Here is a 25739-nt window from a genome sequence, read left to right as displayed (position 1 = left end):
CCAACAGAAAACCTTTGCCAAGATGGACGGTCTCCGGGATAAGATTTCAGCCCGGAACATCTCGAATAAGAAGAAATTTTTGCTAATAACGTGACGTCGATGTTAGTTTGTCGTAGGTATTCAATACTACACACTACATTGCGTAACATCTGGGTACCTAGTCTTATATATTTATTTTATTTTATTTGTTTGTTCAGCTCAATACTTTATAGGACTTTGAGAAAGCAAACATTCGTAAAGGACTGTATTATTAACAGCATCTAGGTTTCATCGCGGACCATGTTTTGCCATCCCATAAAGTAAAATATTATAGTACTTCTGTGTAGTCCGAAAACACCAGATCATTGGCGATATTCAGGACACCTTTTTAATCTACTCGTCTGACGGCTGACGTATTCTGTCTCAGCACGGATTAGGTCTACGTAAAATGAATGAAAATGTTTCGTCTCTCGCGTCACTTGGAACGTTTCAATAATACGAGTTCTAAATTAAAATTTGTTTGATGAATTTACACGATTTTCAAACCTATGCCTAATTAGAATTTAATTCTGGAGTAAAATATTCATTATCAAACACAAATGTGGGATACAATACGAAATATTATGGAAGTTCATACCCATTTAGAAGGAGGTTAGAAAACGCATGCAATTATTGTACGATTTGAACCGATAAAATGGGTTATTGCTTTCGGAAACTTAAGTCACGAAAGATTCCATTGAGATTTAAAAAAATAATAGCTCTACTAACATTTATGTATGCATCTGAAACCTAGAAACTGATAAATAAATATATGAATGGACTGGAAACCCAAGAAATTACATTTCTCAGGCCACTCGTGGGTGCGTCAAGATGGGGAAGATGACACGATGAAGTAATTAAGGAACAACTATACTAGACCATGTTGTAATGAAGGATACTGAGAAATGAAGATTACAATGCAAAAACCAGTCAGATGTAAAATTTTTGAATATCGAATTTTATTACAAGCGTAGAAAAAGAGGAATTGGAAGACCTGAGAAAAGATGGTCACGATTAATTTTGAGTATTGAAATAAGTCCAAGTGGCAATTTTATTTTGCAAAGTAAAAGGAAGATTACTTTTTTTAAATCGAGAGAGGAAATTCGTTCGAAAGTCAATGACGGGGTGAGAAATTGGTACAAGTCGAAAGCCAAATATAAATCCGAATTCTAAGATAAATTCTGTTTAGATACCTACTATTTGTCTGATTTAATGTTTAGCTTATCATGAACTACCAAGAACGGATGTTACAACCTAATCTCCTCTCCAGTGGTTATCCGTTTTCTTATATGAAAGTGTTCACTGTGTCAGGAACATGCTTACTTCCTACATAGACGAATGGCGTCGAACCATGAAAGTAGCATTTGACATGTGCCAGTGATGCATTTGAACAGCGGTTTGCTTATTGCGATAACTATGATGGCGTTTCCATAGTGATTAAGTGAGTCACAGCCCCGGAACAGTGCACGGAATGGATCAGCACGGAGTCGTGTTCTTAAACGAGTGAGTGACGTAAGTGACATTCGAAAATTAGCATCGCAGTGAAAACTTAGTCTTCGTTACTCCGTTGAAAGAATCAGGAATTAATTTCAGATTATGTTTAACCCACGGCTGATTCGGTGGAAAAGTTGCGAGATCGAATGGATTTAAACTGTGGAAAATATTGTACATAAGAACAGCGAAGTCAGTGAGTGACTGGCTGTGGGTTTGGTTGGACGTGGTTCTATTCCCGGATGGTGAAGGGAGGAAGGGACGTTTTCTGCAGACTCTGACAGTAAATCGACCGCGGCTTGAGGCTGTCCAGTTACCACCAACGTAATAATATTACGTCTTTATGTAATGGGATAAACTTCAGCTTTTGATTTAACGTTTGTACGGACGTTGTATGAAAATGTGGAAAAGCAAGACCTTAAAGTAGATGGTAAGTACAACTAAGATGCACGAATAACAAAACGTGATTGTTAGAATAAATTTATAAAGCGACGGGATAAATTTCAGTTGCGAAACATTAGAACAAGGAACGAATAAATGCGAGAGATCCCGAATAATACGCTGAAGAAATCGATTTACGTGATCTGAGTTTCTCACTCCGGTAATGATATCGATATTGGTCGTCTGGGTCGTTTCGATATGTTGACTTGTAAGTAAATTTTAACGTTTCTGGAGAAAAAAACAACATAATCCCTCCACCGTCGGAGCGTTTAGAAACTGTGCTTCGTTTTAACAGCCGAATGTTTGATTCAGATCTGTAACCATGAGGATGTTCCAGAAATCGAACTGTCTTCCGGTTGTCACTAACTTACTGAGCTCATATTCATACATTTTTGGAGTTGCTTGTAAGTTATTCAGACAAAACTCAGTCCCCATTAGGCGTCGTGGACCCACATTTAAGAAAATATCTAAAAGTATGGAACACTCATTTAACCACTTGTTGGATGTTTTCCATCGTCTAGTAAAACAATAAAATATAAAACGACGTTTCGGAGATGGGGCTCTATCTCCGTCTTCAGGTACCTACTCTGTTGGGCCCAATAGATAGGGCTAATTCCTATCTCCGGAGAAAGTAAATAGTGAAAGTCCCTGAATATAAGATCACCACACCATCCATCCGTGGGGATAGAGCCTCATCTCCGAAACGTCGTCTTCTATTTTATTGTTTTACTAGACGATGGAAAATACCCAATGAAATTTTTATTCAAATAACTCACCATCGTCACGAACTTTTAGATTTGATTTAATATTCTTTAACATTTCTTAATGCAAACAAATTGAAGAGATCCAGAATTGTGCTTTGTGTCAGCAAAGGTTAATAATAAAGCAGGGCTGAGATAGAGAACGATGGACCACGACGGTGGTACAAGGTAGCAATGCGGTAAATGTTGTTCACTTGTTTAGCTTTTGGGGACTTATTGATCCGAAGCCACAGCGCAGGCAAGCATCTTCTGTTGCCCTTCCTCATTCCATTCCTCTGTCCGACCACTTCCCCTCGTTTCCTTATAGCCACGACAAAACACTGTCAGGTCTGTCGGCTTCCTGGCAGCGATAATCCGCTCCGGTTCATAAGGTCAGTCTAGGGACACATACCCCTCCCCCACCTCCAGACGGTATTTTTCAGATTCGGTTTTGTAAGACAATTAATATTCCGCTTGTCAGGGTGTAGCACTTCGGACCTTGATTTGTATTCAGTGGATCTCCTGTTCGAATCTCGCCTGAATTCTGAGGTCCCTTACCAATTTTTCCTCAGTATCTTCAAGCGAAAAGAAAATACTTTCTTACGTCACTAAATTTCAGTGCATGAAACAGCCTTTCTTCTGGGAGCCAATAGTCGTTCATTACCTTCGACACAAAACCCCTCCGTGTTCTGAACTTACTACTTCACTATGATCCTTTCTTAACATTGTCCTTCTATCTTCGCGTTTGTCTTCCAAGTGGTCCCTTTCCTTCAGGGTTTCAAAAAAAAATTGCATGCGTCTCGGGTTCGATTCCCGGCGGTGCCCGAATTTATAACTTGTGTTGGGCAAGGCCGTGGTCTAGGCAACACGGAGTTTTCCTCCGGGGGCTTCCCCGGTTTCTCCGTGGCATCCCAACAATTACTCCATTCACACACAGAAGAAGGCAATGGCAAACCACTTCTGGATCATCTGCCAAGAAAGTATATGAACATGTCCCAGTCCGAGAAAAGGATGGAAGGATCCTGTTCATATGGACCTGTCGTCAGACAGAACACTAAATAATAATAAGATGAGGTGGTCTAGCGGTTAGAACGCTGGCCTTGTAATCCTGGGGTCTCGGTTTCGATTCCCGGCGGTGCCCGAATTTATAACTTGTGTTGGGCAAGGCCGTGGTCTAGGCAACACGGAGTTTTCCTCCGTGGCATCCCAACAATTACTCCATTCACACAGAAGAAGGCAATGGCAAACCACTTCTGGATCATCTGCCAAGAACGTATATGAACAGGTCCCAGTCCGAGAAAAGGATGGAAGGATCCTGTTCATATGGACCTGTCGTCAGACAGAACACTAAAAAAATGCGTTTCTCACCTGTCTCACGAGTGAATTTAGACCTCACATGTCAATATGTTACGCACGGCAGGTTCGCAGACAGCATTTTAGTATCTCTACTGCTGGTTAACATGCAACGCATGAACATAAAGACCAGAGGGAATTAATTTTGAACGTATCCGTTCTTCAGACTGGAGTAATCCTTTCCCTTCAGCCCTGATATTAGGATATTCAACGACGCCGTATTAACTGCAGTGGTTGATTGGCGACGAAGTATGTCAGAATGAGCTTGGAATAGGATAAACCACCCTGGCAATCACCGTCGACGCCCGATACCTCCCGAATAGTAGTTAGATGCGTTACCGACTGAGCCAGCTTGCTCGTTGGAAATCAAGGGCTGGCCGTGGTGTTTTCTTTGCGGCAGTGACGCGACTTTGCTGAGTGGGTGTGAAAGTCTAGAATGTTGGCGGTGCTCCGCGCAAGTCTCAACATTCTAGAGTCTAGACTCTTCAGCGGAATAAGGAACGCGGTTCTTTCAAATCGTCGGTGTCTCTGAGAACAAAAGAGTGAGACACAGTGAACTGGCGACTTCGTATCGTCGGGTGAAACGAGGTTAATTTATAGACAAGTTTTAATCATTTCGTGGAAATATCATTGCACGATTGTTATATGGTATTTCCTGTTTGATTTAGCCGACGACAGAACTAGGCCTGTATTTTATGACACGTGTGGGCGAATCACTAGAGATCAAGTAGAATTAACTCGAAGATGTGTAATCGCATTTGTCTCTTTTATAAAAGCATCTTTTTGTGTTTATTAGTAACCAGCGCGTTGTGTATTAGTGTTCTAATAGGCGATAGCAATGATATAAAATTTCAGGATTCAAACCTCATTGCATTTAATTGGATTCGGAATGTAACTCTCAGAAACTATTATTTATCTAATTCAATTGAACAATGTGTTAATTATTATTATTTTCATATTGATATTAATTGATTCGGTTAGTATAAAACATAGATACCTCATCGTTCCTCATTTCTCAGTCTACAGAGTGACTGTTTCACCACCAAAATTCTGTATGCATTTATTGTCTAATCCACCTCAACCCACATTATTATTATTCCATATATCTACCACTTTATAGGGTATTTACTTCCATGTACCCGAGACAAACCTTGCCCCCGAAGAACATAGTGCAGCAGCTATTTCCGAAATACATTTTGTTTTTAATATGTATTGTGAGGGATGACTATATATTTTACGACAGCGTCTTTCGAATGATCTATGAAAATTCTAAAATGGAAATTTTCTGAAGTTCCCTGATGTCGTGTTCGCCTGGGATGTAGACCAAATATGTTTTGAGTGACTTATTATTATTATTATTATTATTATTATTGAATTATTATATGTTATAATTTATTTAAGAAATTTTTTTCAATTAAACCCGAATTAAATTATGCGTACAATTTTCCTACAGCATTTAATTCCAAGTTCCTGAAAAGTTTGCTGAAGTAGTCTCGTTTTACGTCAGGTACTACAGTGAAGAGAATCTTTAGTCAGATCTACTTCAATTTGTTTCAATTTATTGAATGATTCATTGTAACAACCCCATTGACGGCATCAAGACAAATCTATGATCCATCAAACCCGAAGAATTACGAGCTGGTTCTTGTCTCGACCAGGACAACAGCTGGTCACTCTCATTCATTCATTTTGTACGCCGACGTAACACGTCAAATCAGGCCACGGCCGCTTACTTAATATTCACAGTAACACAACTCAATCATTCCCTTCGTGTTATCCAATACTAAATAACATTCGCAGTTTATATAACGTCGTTAAAAATCCCACAATTCGTCCGAAACCAAATAAGTGTAAGCTGTAGGTCTGTGTTTGGTTCCAATCTCGACAACGCATTCCTCACCCACGTTTTCCAAAATCTATACAGGGTCACGGCTACGCGTTATATATTCACGAGGGTCATCGTTGAAAATTATATGAGTCGGTCTTAAAGTAAGGTCTGACCTTTTATCTGAAACTTGGTCATGTTACGCGGTTGTTCAGGGCAGGGATGCAGCCACCACCTGTCGATGCAGTTCTTTAGTACAAGGAGAAGACAACCCGTGGCCCGTCTTGGATCAAAAGTTTGTAACAGCTGCTTTAAAGTTACGCCGAGTAAGCAGCAAGGAGCACATAGTGTCATAAGGGACCAAGCATTGACCTCTACGAGGTCAGAGTCACAGGTAGAGAGCGGCGACCACACCCTAACCTCTGCTGCCTTGAATGTAAGGGGTGTGAGGGTTTTGCGAGGGTGAGTGAGGGGTGAGGGGGTGAAGGCGTTTGTTTTTCGTCGGCGAGCGAGAATGGGTCGTCTTTTTAACTTCTAGCCGTCTTGGGGAAGATCACGCTATAAACTTTTATTCTAGGTCTCTTTTTTTTCCTATCTCTTCGTACTCTTTCCTGGAGTATCTTACCTTCTCTCTCTCTCTCTCTTCCTTACTTTCGTTCTCTGGATCATCGCCTCTCCCTTGGCCTCACATGACTGTGAGGGGGGAGGGGGTTTCAGACACCCTTAAACCTACGCACGTCCATCCCTTCACTGCTGAAATGCAGTTGCGCTGTACAAACCTACTATTCCGTTTAACCTGTTATTAAATTAATGATTTGGAGTAAACGGTGTGTTGGTTCCTTTTAAAGTTTTTATTCTGTCAGCTGATCAATGAATTCTCTCCTTTAATGGAACCCGAATGTTCATTATCGAGTTTACAAAAGCAAACTATTGCGCCTTTATCCTGAGATATTTAATTTCAATCCATCACCTCAGTTCGTATTGCTTTAGAATTTGTTTTAATATTATCCTCTCATCAAAGCCTGCCTTTGAATCAGTCTCTTCTGTTTAGGTTTTCCGACTTGTCTCATTTCCCATCTCTGGTCATGCTGTACGTATTCCGCCAAACTTCTTCACTGGTTCCCGTATCATGACGTAATATTACGTCTTACATTAACACTGGTATTGAAGTTCATTTTATTTGACAACCGGTTCTCTAAAACAATAGTAAAATTTCACCTTAAAGGAAAGTTATGGGTTCCTCCTAGCTTCTATTCTTTATCAATAATCTGATCATATTGGCCTCGATATTAAAATCATGGTTTTTGATCGGTTGTACTTTGGAATCGCATATTCGAATCCAACTGAAGGCAGAGATGTGTGTCGTCTTCCTTCTCTGCTGTTTTATTCTTTGTAGGTAAAGGCCTTACGAGGGCTGATTCCCGTCTAATAAGTTTAAAAACGTATTTGAGAGCCAGCGATATGCCCTGTAGTAGACCAAGGCTTTTCTGTTGTAGCTCCGATGATGATGATGATAATAATGATGATACCTACCTCACGATCATGGGACAGAGTGGCCGAAGCGTGATACAGACCACTGGTTTTAATCTCCTGCCGTGGTCTAAACCCTTACAATTTTACCACACAAACCGCATTCTTATTCAGGTATAATCTCAGACCCAGATCCCACTTTTTCTTCTCGGATGTCTGTAACGCGTTGCTGCAGTATAAAGGGGAACATTCTTTGCCCTATTCGCTGAGTCTTAGAAATGACCCAAGTCTTTAAATCATTGAATACGTCTTCTGCACTACTGGGCCGGGTTTGCAGGTCACTGTGCTATGCCACAGTATAAAATTATCAGTGATAATATCCAAGACTTTCCCGATAAACAATTTAAAGCTGACAGTAGGTCCCAGTTTAGAAGCTGACAGCGAAGAATTCGATCAAGGCCATGTATTTAATGGTTCCGTTCTCCGTACCCAGGAAGGAAGGTAACTCGGAGAAATAAGTTGGCCGTTCACCATCAACCACTTTACGTATGTCTGTCGCTTGTTTGCCACATTGAGGACACGGGGGCCATCTTTTAAAACGGAAGCTGTTTCCTTGTACGATCGATATGTAGGCTAAGTCGAACACGATTAAGCCACTCTATGCGTCGAATCACATGGATGTCGCCTGGACGCTACTTAGCTCGCCACATTATTCCATTTTCACGTCTTTTATCGGGTTATTTTCTTTCCAGCTTTACGTGCTTCGTAATTCTAGGATTCTCTCATGATTTATCCTTTCAGAATGTTCTGCTCCTTTCTTTTATAAGTATTTATTTTATATCTTTTAAAATAAGCGTTTCTTGTTTTGTGAAATATCATCAGGTTTATTCTTATTCGAGGATTCCAAATCGGCTGAAGGTTCCTTTCTATGGGGTGTTTAATTCGCTACATTAACTATCGCATCCATTCTGATGTATGCCTACCATTTATACAAAGGATCGCTTTCATGTAAAGTACCCTATACATTTTCTCAAAGTCTCTAATTGTCAGAATGTATCGCTATCATGCGGACGAAAGTAATTAACGAATTACAGATTAATTCGTTATGATAAATACAACAACAAAACAAACTCCATCTGTGGAAGGATTCTGTACATCTCCGTAAGTAAAATTAATTTTAAACTCGTCGTGACTCTATGATTCTGTCCGACATTGAACCGGAAGGAAATAGACATTTATCCACCTGGTGATACTCGCATGTTTTATGGCGAACCTTTGTTGTTATCTACGCCAGTGTTAACAGGCGGCCAGAGGTTTGTAGGCACACAGTTTACTCAATTTGGCGGCTTAAGAATTAGATGAACGTGCTTAGCGCCTGACCAACAGATCGATACCTTCTGCACTACATTTTCATCATACTAAATCGGATATCAAGACGGCACGCGTTTTCTCTCTGTGACTAGGTTGCCAGAACAGGTTTTGTTTGTCATTCTGTCAGGATTTACCATCATCAGAAGTAACTTGTCGTTTGTTGTTAGAGAAAGTTTAATAGCCTCTGAGTCTCGGTATTTTTTTATTCTTTCCATCTGTATCTTTCTTTACTCCTTTCTCCTTCGTCTATTTCTCCCACAGACCACTTCTTTGTCCATATAGTTACTTCCGAATCAACTATCCAGTTTCCATTGTGTATATAGCCAACTTTTAAAACTTGAGGATCATAGCGAAGTGCGTAAAATATCTTACCGAAAAGCGAACATATGATTGATCTGAATAGTGGGTCAGATTTTTCAAAAGTGACAACACACGGACCCCGTGTTCTATCTTCAGAATAGCCAATGCATTTTAATTCGTATTTTTTTTAGAAAAAAAAAATAGGTGTGTTCTCGCTCGTTAACCCCATTGCACCCCACCCGGACGCCCCAGTAGCTAGCCTATCAGTGATCGAACGCATCGACGCTGTCTCCACCCGCCCAGGACGCCAGGCGCCCTCTATTGGTCGTTGCTGCGCCGATCCAACTCCCAGTATTGGCGATCACCGATTTGATGAGAGAGAGAGAGAGTAAAAAACCGATCCTGCCGTTCATTCGGTTTCGTCCGTTCTCCCTTTTTGTGCAGTCCCGCTATCAGTCCGCCCTTTTTTTATTCCTTCCTTTTGCGTTCGCTCTCTCATTCTCTATACGTTCGATTTTTCTGGTGGTCGACGCCCGTCACGACGCCTCGGTCCGGCGCCGTGGCGTCAAGATACGCCCCCTACCCCTCTCCACTACCCTTGGCACCCTTGCCCGATCAACTCACCCCATCCACACACCCAACGCGCTCTCTCCTAGATTGGTTCCGTCCTAATATCGAATAGCTTCTTTACGAAACACAGGGATCCCCAGCCATCGTACGCAAGGAACTAAAATTCGTTTGTCCGGTTAATTGGGACACATCGGGACTAGAACACTTTGACCCTAATTAAGCTGCTGCCACAATTATGAGAAAGTTCCGCGTAAAAGAGTTAAAAAAGGTTTGTTCTTTAAGATTTGTCCCAAATAAACTGCTACCCCGACTAACCGATGGCCCGGTTAACCGGAATCTACTGAATCTCCTTATGCAGTTCAAGTCAAGAAAGATTAGGTTTTCCAAAACCGTTTCTAGAGGCCGCGTCATCTCACGTCAGACGATCGAGTGTTCGAGTCCCGCCTGTGCCATGTACGTTTGTGTAGTTTGGTGTCGCGTTTGGTGCTGATGTCTATTTCTTTGTTGGCTCAACATCGATTTATCTCGCATCTCGACCTGAAGACGGACTGTCGTACCACAAAAACCAAACCTTAGTTACTACCTTAAATTAGGCTGCTACCGTTTCCTTCCATATCCTTGCCTATTCAATACTTATCAATCATCTTATCATTCGACGCCATACTCTGAGCTGCTCACATTATAGCCACAGAAAATCTGTAAATAAGTAGCAATGATTTGTTAACTGCGTAACTGAGAACTATAGACTTATACTTTGTCGTCGTATCCAAATATTTACTAGAAGAATTGAGCGAGATTACAGGAATCGTCTAACAGGATAATCGGTCTCCCCTCCAAGATCTAAACCAATGACTTTTGGAATACGAAGCAATATTAACATCGACCAAGACGTTGAGATCTTGAGTCTTATGAATCTTGTCAAACATTTTCCAAGATTTGACTATTCCTGATCTATATAAGAGAAATAGACACTCTGAGATGAAAATAAAATCAAAGGAGATTATTACTCGTATTCTGTAAGTCACGTGGCTTGTTCCGTTGCTGCACGGTTCACAGTTTTCGGTGGTTCCTCCTGAGACAGATGACGTATCATTATGAAGATGGTGCGATGTAGGGACTATCCTGGAATGGCCGATTTAGAAACATCCCTCCTGCATCCTGATTGGAAAATCGATCTCGGAATATCTGCAATCATAAATAGGCGTAATGATTATTTAGACTCAGTACTAATTTTGTTTCTTGTTGATGTGTGGCATTTTTTATAGACGTAACTGTCTCTCTCTTCAAAATCTCAGACACAGCAAATCGATTGCATTTTATTTCAGATTTAAGGTAATCCAAGTAAATGTAAAAATTATACTTTTAAAATTGATACTCTACATTCCAGTTTCATGTATGCTGTATTTTCAACAAGTGTTCAATGATTTCTGTAGGCCAATAACCATCAAAATCGTCTCTAGGATTTAAACCTTCACCTCAGTGGAAAATCGTGCTATATTCAAGTCTCTTCGAAGCTTATAACAGCTGAACTGGTGAAGATATTCCTGGCATTTAACGAAAATCAGATTTCTATCGCCGCATTTATAAAGTTCGCCACTGGACAATACCTTTTGCCAGTGTAATCCAGTTTACACTATTTCAGTTTAATATTATCCTCACATCTGTTCTCTCAATTGGTCTAATTGGTCGAAGGTTTTCCACTGAAACTTTATATGAATTTCTCAAAACGTAATTTATACATTAATAAGTAATTTCGACCGCCACGATGGTCTAGCGGTTAGAACGCTGGCATTTTAATCCTGGGGTCTCGGGTTCGATTCCCGGCGGTGCCCGAATTTATAACTTGTGTTGGGCAAGGCCGTGGTCTAGGCAACACGGAGTTTTCCTCCGTGGCATCCCAACAATTACTCCATTCACACACAGAAGAAGGCAATGGCAAACCACTTCTGGATCATCTGCCAAGAACGTATATGAACAGGTCCCAGTCCGAGAAAAGGATGGAAGGATCCCGTTCATATGGACCTGTCGTCAGACAGAACACTAAATAAATAAATAATAAGTAATTTCGGCTAATTAAGTACAAACACACGATTAAGATAAAGTTGGAGCGCAAAGTTGGGAAACTAAAATCTTGAAATCTGTAATAGAAACATCAATTTCCTTTTTTTACGTAAATGTCGTTTTGTGTCTTGTACTTGCATATCAGGCACATATTTCTTCGTCTTTTGTTCAACCTTCCCTTAAAAATAAAGGCACCCCTTTCGTAGTCTCCTCGACTCGTTGCTACTCTCGATGTTAAATCTTTACGCCAATTTTCACCAAACATTTCCCTTAAGCTGTGTGCTTACTTGACGCAAACTCTCCACAGCACACACATCGCACGCATTTATTCTACTTTTCCTCTGCCCCAAACGTCACCTCCCCCAACCACCCCCCCCCCCCTTTCCTAACGATATTTCTTCCAAAAGAAAAAGCTCTCCAAAAACACTTTTTAAAATTTTTCTCCCGTTGTCTTTTGTATGTTTAGAACGAAGAGCATCACGATAATTTATTCGTGCAGAAAAATAAAGAAAATACAAAAATAGGACAAAGAAAATGAATGTCATCTTTCCATTTCGTCCCAGAAGAAGCACATGTACAAATCTATGGGAACTTTTCCCACGATGGGCTTTCCTTGCAGAATAAGTCCATATCTCTTCGACTGCCTTCCTCTTCTTATACGAAGAACAGAAGAAGGGGGTTTATTCCGCCATTTCTCGCTACAGAAATATATATTACTACACTACTGTTTCCCATTTTAACATTATTTCCACCCCCCACTCCCCTATCTTGTACTCTCTTCAGACATAAGACGTTATAATTTACATCTTTTATCTTGCTTTCTCTTCTATTTATTTATTATATCTCTTGTGTCTTTTTCGCGCCTATTTCGTTTCACCCCACAACCCCCAGACTCCACCCTCTTTACATACACACACTTAGTTGTAAGCCTAAATTCCAACAAAGTGTTGAAAAACAACCAATAATCATTAAGCTTAATGGTAGACTTAAAAAAACCGAGATGTTTTTTTTTTTTTTTTTGTTAGGGGTTGACGAAAGTGGAATTGAAAAGATTTCAGTAACGTGCAGTTAGTTGGGGGGCGAGATATAATGTCACAGAGAAGTAACAGACAATACAGACATTTATGTTTTCTGTCATACGCAGAAGAAATATTGATGACACATAAATGTGCAAATATTTCTCCTGGGACGTTGAAGTCGTTATAAGTAGAGTGAAAATATTCTGGTGATAAAATTAAGCTGGTAATATTTTGTATTTTTCTCTCGATATACTTTTGGTTCAATTTATAGTCTGTCATCCTCCCCCCCCCCCCCCACCCTCTCCCAAAAAAGAATTCTTCATATTGGTCGTGTCCTACTAACTTCAGAACCATTGCACTAATTTTATTCATATTTACGTATGTCAGCAAAGATTTCTTTCAGGGAAATATTTTCCATCTCCTTCACTTTTGCGATGGTCTATTGAATACAATTCAGCTGAATTCAATTTAAACTTATAATCAGAAGTTTAATATTGAATAAAAATATTTTTTTGATTTTACGGTTCATGATAGTAACGGGTGAAATTTTGTTTACTAGAGACTAAGATTACCTCAAGATGGACGATTAAAAAGTACACTAAAAATTTTATACAATGCATACACCGATGATGATGTCTTTTATCCATCTTTCGTGCCGTCTCACGTCTGTCTAAAAGCCTCCTTTAATTCTATCTGTTGTTTTGTATCGGTTTTAAACTTCGTCTCTTACATTACAAAACAGCATTGATTAATGTGTTCGAAAGGAGATAGGAGAATGGAAGATATGACATAATAAAGTTCTTCATTTTTCTTTCGATCAAATGTTGTTCGAATATTATAATTAAGAAGATTGAGAGGTGTAGGACGTGTAGCATGCATGATTTCCATTAAGAAATAAGTGTACAGTTTTAGTTGGAAGACCCTGAGGTCAGATACGTTGTAGTTAACCTAGACGCAGATGGGAAGATAATATTAAAATAAATCTTAAAGAAATGGATTATGACGTTGCAGACTGGATTCATATAGCTCAGGATATGGGCCAGTGGCGGTCTCTTGTGGACAAGGTAATAAACATTCGAATTTCGTCAAAAACGAGAAATTTCTTAACCTTCTAAGCGATTATCAGCTCCCAAAGAATGGGGAATCAGTTATTATATTATTCCATGACTCAAAATAGTTTAGAATGAGGTTTTTGGCTACAGGTTGGGCGACCTGGGTTTGATTTCCGAAAGAGACAGATACTACTATGACGCTACTGTATTCAGATGGTAAAGAGGCTAGAATATGAAATCTACCACTGACGGAAAACTAAGTGAACAGTTTAATAATGCGTGAAGCCTTATCACCATTCAGCTATGGTGTATTTCCATGGTGTGGTATAAAGGAATGGTTTTATCCTATTTAAATAATGGTTATGATATAGGAACACATTAAGCCCGCCTTCGTGGGAACACTTCCGACAATATTTTTTTCGAATTTTGATATCCAACTGTTTCAAAGAAAGTATGAAAATTTTCATTCTCCGGTTAAATTGTTTTACGCTGAACGGATTTCTGGCTGTCAGAAAACGAATTACGCGTTTTCGAGGTGATAATTTCGTGGACTACATAGTTCGTTTCAGCAGAACTCTGTCGCTATAAAGTTTCAGATTAGTTTTAAGATGACACGAATAGTAAATATTATTTACGATTTTGAATTGGAACTTGTGCTATTATGTAGGTATGTGGATTATAAGAGCCAGCATAAAGTGAGAAAGGAGTCTACTGTATGGCAGTTATCAGACAGTGGTCTACTAACTCGTATTTACTTTAAACTACAAGTGTATCGTATAAAATATGGTATTAGACACAGATTCAACCCTTCCCTGATAGTAATAATTCATAAATAAATTGGATAGAATAAGAGTCTTTGCTGTAAGCCCGATAAGGTCACAGCTGTGTAAAAATTGTCCAACCGTTTCACCTACTCAAGTCTGTTTCGTTGTCTTATATCGACTAAACACTTTTATCGCGGTTTTTAAACCCTGCTCGAGGCATAGAATTTTTCAACATCTGTTCATGTTGTCCTAACAGTCGTCTAAGGAATTCACTTTGGATAAGATTAAGAAACGTTTAACGTTTAATGGAAGTCAAACCATTAGAAAAAACTGACGATCAGATTAAATTAACATTGGTAGAGGATGAATTTACACTTCTGTGGCTAAATATCGGATACAGCATACTTAAAACCGAAGCTTGCTCTGAAGATGGAGGTGGTATGTTTCTCAGAATCGTCAAGACCAACGTGGACATGAAGATGGCTGTCTTCTGGGTTGTAGTGGCTTGTAGTCTGGTAGAAATTTACAAACGTTTCAGAGGTCTTTGCTGCCTCCATCATCAGGACGATGAGTAACCAGTCTACACGGCGCTGTGCAAACCAGAAGACAGCCATCTTCGAACTCACCGCCGTGAAAACCACAAAATCCCACATTATCTGCATCTTCACCGCCGCGAAAATTTCATTTGTCAAAATATGGCGACTTCTCTCTATGTGTGTGTGTGTACCAAATTCATTTCAGAAGTTGATAATGGGCACTGGGGAGTGGATATGGAATCTGCGAGTTATATCATTGGGAAGATGAAAAGGGAGCCAGCCGCACGGTAGGAATAAGAGGACATTTTACACTTCGAGGAAAAGGAATTAGGAAAATATGGATGATAGGGATTTTCGTACGAGAGAGACAAGGGGGAGAGTTCTACATATTTCCATTCCCTCCCCATCCCCACTCAGAAATAGGCAACCCGCCACAACTATGACGTAAAAGCTACGGGTGTTAAAAGTAATTAAACATTAAAAGAGAAAACATAGATTCTATATGCGGAATTGCTAGCCATTTTTCTTATGTACGTATATCCAGGGCTGTACAATGTTGGTGGCACAATTCTTGAAATATTTTAAAGATCTTGAAGGAGAATTTGTTCCCAAGACAGAATTCATTCCTCTTTGTCTCGCAAGTGATCTGTTTGTTATTCAAGAATCCTTATTAGACCGAATGATTACTCATGCATTGTACATACATGGTCCTGGGATTGTTTCTCGGCCCCAGGACAAGGGGTCAGGTGTGTTACGAGTTCTTCTGTCTCTCCAGACAAATGCTTAAGTCTTGGGAAAGTCCTCTATAGCAGTGGAATTCAATCTTTTTTGTTCGCGTACCCCCAGATATAATTTCTCTTCAACTTTGTACCCCCAAAGTTGTTGGTGTATAATTAAAGTTATACATAGTATATAATCTACATCTAAAATAAATTGAATAAATTACATTACTGATTATTCAGTGTTTATCATAAAATAATATATTTTTTTTAAATTTCACGTACCCCCTAAGATGTCTTTTCGTACCCCAGGTTGAATACCACTGCTCTATAGCCTCCTTCCAGATACTTTCCTGTTGGTCATTCGTAATCATTCCCACAGAATGACACTTATTTAACTTTTACGGTTAAAATGGTATCATTCAATAACTTAAAATTGAGACAGTGAGTACCTATTTCCCTGTTATCCAAATCATGTTCCCCCATCTACTCCTATGTCTCGCAAATTGTCTTCTTCGATCATATTATTCTACTAGAATTTTGTACGCAGGCATGAATTTCGTCAATGTGGTGCATGCTACGTGCCTCGCCAATCTAATTATTTTTTTGTATTTGATGAGCCTAATGATATTTGGTGAAGTTAAACATTACGTATTTTTCTCCTACCCCCATTTCTTGTTCCCTCTTATCCGCAGATATTCTAGTCAGCCTTATAATGTGTACAGACAGATTACTTTGAGACGTAACGATGATACTAGAATATAAACATTGTAGAAGCCTCATTTTTATGGCCATCCCTGGCAGTAAATATATTTTTCTCGTTCTCTTTTCGTACTCCAGATGTGATATATGGTAATGGGTAGGAAGTATAAGGAGCTGCTTGGGGGTGGGGGGATGCACTTCAGGGGTATGAGTTCGTTTTAATTTGAGATAACGGCAATATGCATAGTACAGTACGGCAAAGTATTAATTTTCTGTGAGCACGGCGATGGTGCTATCTATTGGATGCAAGGCTGGTAGCCTACTGGAGCGTACACTCTCAATACTTGTTCTTCGTCGAGAGTATCGCTCTTACATTAACAAGGGCTTAAGTCCATTGGTTAAAGCTCTAATTCTTATTTGTACGTTACAAAAACGTATTAAATAAACTGTAATATGTCGGTCCTGTCTGTCTGTATATATAAACGTGTATCTTCAAATGAACACCAAGCAAATGTTTTAGTTTTCCTAAACAACTGACAGTCGACAATAAATCTCCCTTGTAGAATTAAACAAATTCACTTTAGCATGACTCGATTTTTTAACACCGATGGTGCTATGTTAGCCACTGGACTCAATCCTGAGAACTTCCATCCATATCTCAACCTAATTCCCTAGGACGTCACTCGGAAAAAGTAAAGATTCTTTTGCATTGTCTTTCAAACTTAGTACCAACAAATGCAGGAGCTCAACTACAACATCTTAAATTAAGATGACGATTTTTTTTTGGGTAATATTTGATCAGAGCGCCAATCCGGAGACGTGTCCACAAAAATAGACACTGAATTAAATCCCAAATTTACGCGATACACGAACATACGGAAGAAATTATTACCTTCCTTAACATTTAAATAATTTGGTCATAAAAGTTTAGTTACTGGTCTCTGCTTCTGTACGAGCTGAGAGACCCTAAGGAACACTCGTATCGAAGCAAATGGAAAAGGTCTTTCGGTTGATTGCGGCAGTCTGAGAAGCAACATGAACACTGCATCGCTTTGTTAAATGTTCTCACATGTTGGAAGGATGTTTACGAAAGAAAAGATGGTTACTGGATTCATAATTTCCTAGAAACGTATTGAAGTTCATCAGAAGAAACAAAACCATACACACCTAAAGGCTTTGGAAATGTCCAGAAGTTCTGTTCGGTATCAGTAGAAAATTCTTTATCTAGTCGTCACCCAATCAAACCTCGTTTTGAAGATTTCTGTCTACTAGGTTGTTGCGCTGTGTAGTCTGGTAGATGTTTACCAACGTTTCAGAGGTCATACTGCCTCCGTCATCAGACTATGAAGATTTCTGTCTTCTGGGTTGTTGCGCTGTGTAGTCTGGTAGATGTTTACCAACGTTTCAGAGGTCATACTGCCTCCGTCATCAGACTATGAAGATTTCTGTCTTCTGGGTTGTTGCGCTGTATAGTCTGGTCGATGTTAACCAACGTTTCAGAGGTCATACTGCCTCCGTCATCAGGGTGACGGAGGCAATATGACCTCTGAAACGTTGGTTAACATCAACTAGACTACACAGCGCAACAACCCAGAAGACGGAAATCTTCATACTCACCGCTGTGAGAACCTCAAGTCTTACAAACCTAGTTTTCTCAATAAACGCAACTTCCAACAAGGAAGACGTTCAAATAGAATTTCTTGTTCAATTTGTGTTTCTGGTTCGTTTTATTCCTTGAATTACATACATTTCTCTTTTGTTGTCGGTTAAACAGAGTATTGTGGGTTACATCAAAACCTAGCAACATTTATAACATTGTGACTATAGCGAATCGAGATCCCAGTTATGAACAGGACGCTTACAAACGATGTTTTGGTATGCAAACCCGTTCGTAACTTACGGAATTGTGTGTGTGTGTGCGTGTGTACGAATGTGTCACGTGAGGAACATATTTCGCTGTTGACGTCGTAGGGGTGATTATGATAGGTCGAATGGTATATCGGAGTAAAAACATTCATTCGCGAGACGTTTCTAACTTATGACTGCATGCTCTGAGTGTCTGTGATGGTAGAAGGACCTAACGGGGATTATTATTCTTCCTATAAGTACTCTCGTATTCCTTCTGGTGTGTTCCCCCCCCCCCCACAACCTCTCTCTCTCTCTCTCTCTCTGGTCTTGAACTTCTTGCAAGGAACATAACATATGTCACGAATAAGCTACAACCAAAGACGCAACACTAAATCTTAACAGTGATCTCATAGCCTTACGCGTATTTGCAAATTTATTTGCATTGCTCTCAGGACCGATGTGTTTAAACTTTGTCGCAGTAACATATTTTACATATTTGTTTTGAAATGTTTTGTGCTGCGATGTATAATCTTATAAACAGAAGTGTGTACACACACACACATATATATGGATGTTTAACAGTATGAATCGCTTGCCTTTCAAACTGCAGGATGACTCAAAAATAATACCCTTTAGTGGATCATTAAAACATCCGTGGAACACGGTTCTTCTTGAGAAGAAGATAGTAGCTTACCTGGTAAATTTACCGCCTATTATGGAATCAAAAGACTCATTACCGTTCTCACAACAGCCTTCTGTCGGTCCCTGCTTTACGCCAGATGTACTCCACATTATCATTTGACATTCATTTTAATATTATCCTCCCACATAGACCTAGGTCTTCTATGCAGTTTCTCAGCTTTTATGTTGCCAGACTAAGATTATTAATTCAGCATGTTTCTCATCTTTGTCATGCATGCTGTATGCCCAGACCATCACATTGTCCAGAAATGAATTCAACAATTTTCCTTTAGACATAATTGTTTTGACATCATTTATGAGTAGGTTATCCGATTCGAAATCTTGACTCCAGTGTTTTCGTGGTTTTCCTCAGTTCTCCATGGACGTTATGGCAGTGTACTCTACGCCGATTCCTAACCCACAATCTATGGCTAATTCTGACTTCGATTGTCTTTTCTCAAATTTCTCATTAACTGAAGTTCTTTATTTCTGTCATTACAATTTTCTTACTATAGCAAGCCATATTAATTAGGATTCACAACTATTTTCTATTATTTTCAACTGGAAAGAACCTCTCGTGGCCTATTTTAAGCAACGATATACCAAACTTTATCAAAATATCGGTAATCAAATACGTTTTTCTCCGCGTACGTATATCTGAAAATCAAGGAAAACACTAACACATTCATTCACTTTAAAATCTAGCAGGTTACATTAGCGGTAACACTTAAAACTTGTATTCTTGAGGTATCTGGCTCTAATCCTGACTGAGTTAAAAACTATCCTGGACACGATTTTCCTTAATTTAGCGAGTCTCTCCGGTCAAATACGGGAAGATTTCCTTAAAATAAACAGCAACCACGTCTTTCCAGATCCTAACCTGTCCACAGTCACGATAATCTTTTAACTGCAATTCGAATTACGAAACGTCTGCAGTTTAAAAAGCATCCTTAAGTATTCTAAGGATCAATTGGTCATTAAGAAACGTCGCTGGTGACAGATGAGTAGGTTACTCTTCTTTCAAACTCGGCGACGACGGTAAGGGTGAGATTTATCTCAAAGACTGGCTATCCTCAGTCCCTCCAGGTAAATGCCGGGATAATGCCTTAAAGTGGGCTCCGACCGCTTCCTTCAACATCCGTTCTAATTCCATATTTATTAATCCTTTCATTCGACGTTGTATATCTGAGTTACTGACAGCGTTGTTAAATAAACTGGAATAAAATATGTATTTTAGTTTACATTTATAACAGCCGTTTCCTTTTACTTAGGGCTGTGGAATCCTGACTATGTGGCAAGTTTTTTCACAACTTGTAGTATTTATTTTTTAATTTATATGCTTCTGAATAAATGTATAAATAACAGAAGAAGATATAAAATATTAATTACTACCAAAGGTTTTCTTAAAATGAAATTTTCTGGCCATACATTCTCCTTTTTATTACTTACCACAGTGGTGCCACGTAGTGATCGCTTCACGCGTTAAATATTTGCTAATAACGTCATAGCTGTGAACACTCCGCACTATCCGCTATAAAACCGGTTACTGGCGCCTAAGCGACACCTATTAAAAGCGAACGAAGAAATTATTAATTAAATAGTTCTTGGTCAGAGTACTCTGATGTTTCTGCTCGCTAATATTAGCTAAACTGAAGACATTCTTCTAACGTATACGCAGTTCATACCGTAGAATAACCACCATTGACCAGACCTCGTGTTTTAAACAAACGCCACTGACTATTACAAGGCAACAAATGTCTAATGACACTTCACGGGAAGTGGTTTATAAACAATTCTGCCGTCGACTACAACGTGATGTCCAGCGAAATTATTTACTTTGCGATTTACAGAAGCTTGGGTTAGATTCGGTTTGGGCATAATTGATAACAAATGGACTCTCCTAGAGTGTGCATTTTAGAAGTTTACCACCATTATCGCCTTGATGATGGAGGCAGCATCGGCCTCTGGAGCGTTGGTGGACATCTACCAGACTACAAGGCGCTGTTAACCAGAATACATCCATCTTCGGACTCACCGCCGTGAAAATATCAAATCATAACTTTTCTTATAATTCAACGTATGATTCTACTCTGTATGTACACAGACAACCAGAAAGTCTACAACATTTTTTTAAAATATTTTATTTTTTTATCTTCGGTTTGCGTGTGGAATGTTTTTGAATTCGTTCAGTGATCTAAGTACATGAATCGTTGTAGCACTCAACGACAGACAATTAGGAGAGGTTGTTTTTACGTCGTCTCACCGCTCTGAAGTCTATCTTTAAATACCGACCTCCCGCTGCTGATGCTTCTGTTTGAAAGGAGTGTTTGAGATGTTTTGAACATGAATGTACGGCAGTGCACGCTCCACTTTTAGATGGACCCAATTCCCAATCAAGCTCGTAGGCCTTCTATACTGCCAGGTGTGTGTGTGTGTGAAAAATCCTCTGGCTCGCAGCTTGGATGGGAACTATTTTAAAACAGAAAAATAACTCTTTGAAGATTCTTCGTCCGTCCATCCGTCTGTCCGTCTGTTTGTGCCTTGTCGTCTAACAGTCTTGGATGTGGGTGACGACAAAGCAGGGGTACAGCATTCCGATCGCTAATGTTCTGTTTATACTCCAAAACTTTGACTGAACCTGCCGACTAAGTAAGGACACGCCGGTCCATGTTCTTAAGCACTACTCCATGAAGACGTAACGAAAAGACTGAGTCAGCTTAGTCGGTGTTTTGGGGAAAGTTTGAATCTTGAACCTTCCGAATACGAAGAAGGGATGCTGAGTACTCCTTGTCTCTCAATCCCTACATCCATATGCTTCGTGTTAAGGTTCAAGCCCTTTCTTCATCACACCGAAGGTCACTGTGTCATGATCTGCATTCCAAAGATCTCGGTTTTGAAATAGGCCTCTTCCCTTCTACACTCTATAACGTATATAGTTGAACGTTCATCGTTAAATAAGACAAAACCGGCATATTCAGCCTCGCACAATACCATACGTCGACGTGTATTTCAGTTCCATGTATCGGAACGAATTTCTGCCTTCCAACGGGATGTTCTCAAAGTATCCCTACTGTACCAGGCTTCTTTTCTGGCAATGTTTTCAAAACTGCCTTCCATTGTATCTGAAGTTCTTAGGAAGTGAACGGTAAATGTCTGTAATGCAGGATTTCTTTGCCAACGCGAACATAAAATGTAATTTTGCTTTAAAATGACTATCCTCAAAAACTGATTTAATAACAAAACGTGGCCCAAATCCATCAAAGATCCAGTGTAAGAATGTGCAGAAGAGCAATTGCTAATTACTTTAAAAAAAAATATATATTATGTTTATGAAATCCGAAAATTTAACTGCTACTAGATGCAAAATAGTCATCAGGCTGGCCAACCCAGAAAATTTCATAGTGCTTATGTTTCTATTTATCTCGCATTCTTTATTTATCTCCCTTCACTCTTTATTTCTTTAGTTTATTATTATTTGGCTTTTATTTTAATTTTCATTTGAATATGAACTTGGGAAATGAAAAATGAAGTAGGCCTACAGAATAAATCCAGATTATAATTATATATTTCCGGCGTTTCATAAATATATATATTCCATTTTCGTTCATGACAATATTTTTATACATTACCCCCAGTGACGAACGGCGTCTCACACAGAAGAGCAAACTGTTTTTCTTCCGACGTTAATCTATTTCTTCCCTTCTGAGAAATTGTTCACTTCCAACTTGAGGGGAGGGGATGAGTCGGGAACTTTAAAAATCTGAGTGTCAACCGACGTCCAGCCCGTGTCACAGATTCCACATTAAAAGGTTCCCAACTTGTAGCTCGTGTGCCACGTTCTCTACGTCATGTGGTGATCGACGCATGCGCTGTGTCCCCGAGAATAGAGTCCTTAAAATTAGGTTCCCCTGCTTTTTATGTGCGTAAGAGGACATTGTTTACTCACGGAGGACTCTGTCTATTATTATTACGGTTATTAAACGACGCTATATTATTCTCTGACGACGATAACCAGGAAATTAAGAAATAAGCTTCAAAGTCGATTTTGTTGAACCACAATCACTACTGACTGAGCTAAGGTCCTCTGTCTTAGACAGTCCGACATCTTCAAATTGAAACAAACAAAAACACAAATAATCTTACTAAGGAAGAAGATGTATGTTGTCTGGGATGTTGTTATGTGTAATCTGGTAGAAGTGTACGGACGTTTCAGGGATGCTTGCTGCCTTCATCATCTGTGTTACGTATAGAGGCAGCAAGGACCTCCCATAAGTCTATAAACGTCTCCTTGGCTACACGGCGATACGCCCCAGCAAAAATTTCATCTTCATACTCGGCGCCTTTAGAACCTGAACTCTCACCCAAGAAAGAAATAAAGAAAGATTTGTGTAGATAGATTGATGCATACAAGCGTTGAAAGAAAATTATTAATAAATATTATCCTTGTAGATTATTATATGTTTAAAAAAATTGACTTGAAAATGGTTCCAGTGTCCGATTGAGTCTAACATTTTGAAAATATCGTTTCAGTGTAGCGAGCCACTGGAACTGTTTTAAAATTAAAAATAAATTGGATATGGTAAACTGTCATACGTGGATTATTGTGGTTTCTAAAGAGCTAGGAGATTTAGCTGGGCAGGTAACATGGCATGCACAGTGTAAACAATACAAGCATTGGTTAATGGAATTGTGACACTTTTAAGAGCGATTGTCATTATATTATTTAATAAGAGGATCCCGGAAAGAGATGTCGACAGGGTTACCGGTCTGTTGTGTCTGTTCGCCCATCAATTTACTTAACAGCATATCAACAGACTTAAGAGGCCGTGAAATGGTATTTAGATTGTTTACCCCATGTTTCGTATGGTATAAGACTCGGTATCCTACTTTTGGAATAGAAGTGTTGCACTGATTATATTTGTACAGTTACTTTAAAGTGGTAAACCACTTGTTCTGCAATCCTCTTGCCTTGGTTCGCGATACAAAGTTATGAAGAGTGGACCTGAATCTCCTTAGAATACAGCTGAAACAAACACAGGACCTCCCAACTTGAGGCGCCACACATCTCACGAAGCACACATGTCGGTATTGCAGTCTGTTTTAAAGCCACGGAGATCCGAACATCTGCACGTTTCATTCCACACACATGCATCGACGGGCATTGCTTGCTATTTTCAATCGACATCACACAGAAAGTATTTGGCGAGTATTTTACACACATCAGTCGTCACTGATGTGATGTTTGCAGAGACCTCGTCTGTGAAATTAAGTAAAAACGTGCAAGTTTTGCTTCTCAGATCTATAAAGAAGCCTCGTGAATTCTTTTACTTAAAATTTCTTAATTTTTAAATCAGTTCGACAATTTTCAAATTTAGAATCGTTTTTAAAATATTATGACTCTGGGATCGGTACAGATAACTTCTAAATTTTGGAATTGGTATAAAACTCTTATAATTTCAGAATCAGCACGAAAAACTGCAGATTTTGGAATTGTTCTAAAAGAATCTTCTGGATCTCTCTTCAGAATAAATACGACAATTTTATAACTTTAGAACATTTTCTACCCAAGGAATTAAGAATTAATTTTATCCCATTATAAACTAGAGTCAGACTCCCCAAAAGAGAGACGTGTGGTCATTACCTGTCCAGGTTGATCCCTCAAGCTGCCTTTCCCTTATGGCAAGACGCCACATAGATGTTAGTTAACAACACGGAAAAAAAATATAAGAGATTCTGAACTGAACGTTATTTGATAATCAAGTTTTTGAAAATAACCTGTTTCTCCTGTAAAAATAAACTCAAATAAATATATTCAACACTTTCAGTTTCTGTTGTTTGTGATTAGGCACTCTACACGTCTTTTCTTTTGCATCATGTCGTTACTACGGAGCAAAGTGCCGTGTCATATACAAGTCTATTAATAATATATACCCACCGCAATAGGGCGAGAGCCGCGGATCCCAATATAACCCTTGTGGGTTTATATTGGGATATGTGAACTTAACTGTGTATCATCTCATTCTCCTTTGCGCCTCGGTCTACTCAGCTGTTTTCTATTGCTGATGACTCAGTTTAAAATTGGACATGTTTGGAAGTCTGTGCCTTAAGAAGCAGTGTCTAGAAGTGTGAACTTTGTCGTATCTTCTTTGTTTTAGTAAATAACCTGGTTTTTTTCAAAGGAATTCGACTTCTCGTCAATAGAAGTTCGTTTAGCGGCTCTATATTATATTTAATTGTCCCTTGTGTTAACGATGGCGTATCATTTTGCGAGGAATATAACAAATAGGATTCGTTGAGGAATTTTAATAAGTATAAATACAAATAAATACACGTGTCTTCTATTTCAAAGGTGTGCCAAGTAAAAGCCACTAATAGCTTGATTATTATTTATATATATTTAGTGTTCTGTCTGACGACAGGTCCATATGAACAGGATCCTTCCATCCTTTTCTCGGACTGGGACCTGTTCATATACGTTCTTGGCAGATGTTCCAGAAGTGGTTTGCCATTGCCTTCTTCTGTGTGTGAATGGCGTAATTGTTGGGATGCCACGGAGAAACCGGGGAAGCCCCCGGGGGAAAACTCCGTGTTGCCTAGACCACGGCCTTACCCAACACAAGTTATAAATTCGGGCACCGCCGGGAATCGAACCCGAGACCCCAGGATTACAAGGCCAGCGAAATATTCGATTTACACCTAGAGCATCATCTTTTTCACGACATGTTTCGGTTTTCAATGAACCATCTTCATGTATATACTCGATATAAACTCAAATGCA

The 25739-nt window shown here is 39.3% G+C and overlaps 2 long non-coding RNA genes across 3 annotated transcripts in view; one reads left to right on the top strand and one right to left on the bottom strand.

The window, feature by feature from the left end:
* LOC110828392 (uncharacterized) overlaps positions 1 to 25739 on the bottom strand; it is a 120212-nt gene that overhangs the window by 2740 nt on the left and 91733 nt on the right. Inside the window, exon 2 of one of the 2 annotated variants that reach the window (XR_015537611.1) lies at positions 10587 to 10764. This is a non-coding gene — a long non-coding RNA (uncharacterized LOC110828392). Of the gene's footprint in view, positions 1 to 9264; positions 10765 to 25739 lie in introns of those variants that run through there. The other variant, XR_015537609.1, reaches the window with a different exon arrangement.
* Positions 1 to 25739, top strand: part of LOC147875029 (uncharacterized) — a 336681-nt gene that overhangs the window by 266569 nt on the left and 44373 nt on the right. The window lies entirely within an intron of this gene.

This window comes from Zootermopsis nevadensis, unplaced genomic scaffold, assembly GCF_977971745.1.
Source record: "Zootermopsis nevadensis isolate Lab colony 2312 unplaced genomic scaffold, Znev_1.0 Znev_ptg000002l, whole genome shotgun sequence".
Classification (NCBI taxonomy): Eukaryota; Metazoa; Arthropoda; class Insecta; order Blattodea; family Termopsidae; genus Zootermopsis; species Zootermopsis nevadensis.
This window is presented reverse-complemented; position numbering and strand designations above follow the sequence as displayed.